Source organism: Lissotriton vulgaris, chromosome 7, assembly GCF_964263255.1.
Source record: "Lissotriton vulgaris chromosome 7, aLisVul1.2, whole genome shotgun sequence".
In the NCBI taxonomy this organism is placed as follows: Eukaryota; Metazoa; Chordata; class Amphibia; order Caudata; family Salamandridae; genus Lissotriton; species Lissotriton vulgaris.
Window position 1 is genome coordinate 1,597,685,156 of NC_141695.1, and position 3,406 is coordinate 1,597,688,561.

Here is a 3,406-nt window from a genome sequence, read left to right on the forward strand (position 1 = left end):
AGTGGGAGCCTGGCTGTCTGCTTTCTGTTCCTGTCCGAGGCAGGAGAGCAGGAGCAAAGAAGATGCGGGACCTGACCTCGAGGTACGTTCTTTTTTTTCCGACTCCCCTCACGTGCAAAACCCATCCCCCACCTGCGAGCTCCACCACCCGCGAGCCATGCCGGCTGCGATTGGGAAAGAATGAAGGAAAAGAGAGACTAAGAGCCGCTTCTTGAAGTCAGGGTTTTCAGCAAGTGAGGAGGAGCGAGACAGAGACAGAAAGAGAGGGAATAGAAGGAAGAGGAACAAGAAGAAGGAGAAGGGGGCAGCTGCAAGCGGCAGGGCAGGAGAAGTGAACACTGTCCTTGTCGTCTTTGGTCAAGAAGGAAAATACAGAGTCCTTTTCTTTCTCTGCCCACCCAGCCATTCCTGAACGGTCGAGCCATATCGATAGGCCTTGGTTATTTCTGCGGTCCTGGGATGCATTTTTGAAATAAAAAAGATGGGGAACAAATTCTATAAATTAAAAAAGTTGGGGCAGACCGTGCCCTGCCAATCCCGCTCACTGATCAAAACAAATCAAGACCTTTTACTTCATGTTGCCCTAATGGGAGGGCATGTGGGAGGAAGCAAGCAACAACAGGGACAACAATGGGAACAAGTAATAACATGGACAAAGGGAAACAGGGACAACACCAAAAAAAATGGAGAGGTGAGTGGGAGGCTAGAAGTATCAACAAAGACAATCGGGGAAGAAGCAACAACACAGACAATGGGACGGCATGTGGGAGGGGGGAACATGCAACTACTTCGCAGGGGAACTCGTAGCTGGGGGAGACGGGATCCTGCCAATATACCAATCTTGATTGTCTGTGGGCCCACAAGCTATTGGGCCCATAGATGACCTAGGGGTGCTGTACAGGACAATCGCTCTCCCACTTAACCAGCTCCATGGGGGAGACTCCTCTGCGGGTTCCCAGCAGACCATGTCACCCCTATCTGCCACAAGAGCGCTGATGGATGCCCACCTCGGGTCTACCTGTGGGCCCTGCCACAGAGACCCGCAAGTCCGCCTCTGGGCCACCATAGGGTGGTCATACTCAAAAAACAGGATTGATTCGGGATAGCATATTGCATAGTCCACAGGACCAATATGCATTGTTGTCCTCAGAGGGAGTCAGTGGACCCACCAGGTCCATTCCCATCCTCTGTAAAAGCACCTCAATAATGGGTAGAGGATGGTAGGAGGCCCTCGATAAACCAGGAGGGTTTATCAACTGACAACGCAGCCAGGCTGGACAATACTTTGCTACCTCACGGTACCTATGGCGATCCGCTATCCTATGGCCGTTGGCCTTAACAAAGGCCACAAAGTTAACAAGATTGTGTCCAAGCCCAGACAGTGCCGCAGGAGAGGGCGTTGGACCAAACACACCAAATTAGTTTGAGACATGATTTATGAAGTGTGCCGCTTCGCTCCCTATGAGAGGAGTGCCATGGAGTTGCTCAAAGTATCCAAGGACAAGCGTGCTCTTAAATTTATCAAGAAAAGGGTTGGTACATTCGTGCCAAGCGGAAGAGAGAAGAGCTCACCAACGTCATGTCGGCAATGAGAAAGGCTGCTGCCAAGAAGGATTAAGCTGCACAAATTCTGAACAAGAAAAAGTTAAAAAACAGAAATAAATAAATATAATAAAATAAAATAAAATCTTTCTGGGAGGTACTTCTGATAGAGCGCGCAGGTCACCCGGGTCACTAGTTTACCAAATTTCCACGCACTGGGCCCTGGCGTGCATGTGATGACAGAGTTTTGCATGAACCGGGTGAAAACCTTTCCACGCTACTATGAGTAATTCGGGGGGTGACTCTCACACCACTTACTATTCATGTACCTGACTTACCACAGGCACATTTCTCCTGATGGATCAGGAGCTAGCAGTGGACAGGCAACAAGATTCCTAAAAAGGAGTAGAACTCTTATACACTTAGTACATGTATCCACACTTTATACTGTATAATGACCACAGACAGCTGATGGGGTTTTAAAGTTTTATATAAGAAATCTTCAGAATGAATATGCCAGGATAATGAGGCAGATACAAATCAGTACATCAATGATTAGAATTAAAGCCACAATGTAACTATGGATTAGGGCAAGTACCATTAGAGTAATTGGGAACACTACAGAGTATGAACATTTGGGAACAAGCTATTCAGCACGAGCTTAAACTAAGGTAAGGAACGTGAGAAGGACCTAACATGTGCACCTATATTCTAAAACTAGACTTTTATGCTATTCTTACTAAGTTCACTGCAATCATACTAAAGGAAAGGGAAAGTGGAACACACTAAAATAATATGACAAGTTTAATAATATCCTACAGGTGGGGAAAGAAGTGGAACATCACTAATAAACAATTGCATATAAATCACTTTAAAGGTGATAGGGCAATATCACTGGCAAGAGTGCTTTATTAAGAAAAGGAAAGGTAAGAGTATAGTCAGACGGACACCCACATAAAATATTTACCTAGGACGGGAATGCAGACTAACCCTGGCCACGGGTCAGTTGGGACAAGATCGGGGACAGGACCCTCAAGGATTCAGGAATACCAGAAGGTGAGCAGGTACAGCTCACGGACAGTCAGGACAGGATACCCCTCAGGATTTGGGCCAGGACTGGGCTCACCAAAGGGCACGACCAACCCCTGCAGCTTCGGATGCAACGCCTGCGTTACCCCCTCTCTGCACAGAATCCGCCAGTAACCCCGATTGGGTTTTCGAATCTCCCAGCAAAGTGCTCTGCTAGCACTTAGGACTATTTCCACCCCTTGGAGTTTGTGGAAAGTGTGGACAGAGTGCTCCGCAGCGCTCTGTATCAATCACCTATAGAGTTCCTAGGGTCAGTGACAGGTCTGCTACTCGGACAAGTCGGACAATTTCTCTAAGCTACACTAAGCTAGTTATACTGTTTTGGGACCCCTAGACCACCCACAAATGTTGCAAGTGACAAAGTCCCAAATTATGATTGGTCAGGAGAGGTGGCTATGTCATTGTCACCACCTATAATTCAGTGTTCCCACAATGAATATTTAATTTTTCATACCCGCCCCTTGCGTTCACGTTCCCAGGCATAGGAATATGGAAAACAATGAGAGTGTACAGAATATAGAAACATTGTAGCAAGATTCTTGTAGAAAGCAGCATCTTCTCCCATGACCTAGGTAGGTTCCCAGGCGCATCTTGCTTCAGGAGCCAGCTGGCTGAGTTCTGCTTCTGCGCAGTTGGGTTTTTCCCTCATCACGTGTGCGGGGAGTTTACAGGCTTCAAAATGGACTAAATCCCCCGACCCAGGCCCATGGATGCGTAATACATGAAAAGTAAGCGAAAACAAATTAGTAACACAGAAAAAAATTAATACACTGTA

General features: G+C 47.0%; 1 pseudogene; it reads left to right on the forward strand.

Annotated features, from left to right (window-relative positions):
- The first annotated feature begins 1,304 nt into the window (after positions 1-1,304).
- LOC147706070 (large ribosomal subunit protein eL36 pseudogene) lies at positions 1,305-1,618 on the forward strand (annotated as a pseudogene).
- Positions 1,619-3,406: the final 1,788 nt, after the last annotated feature.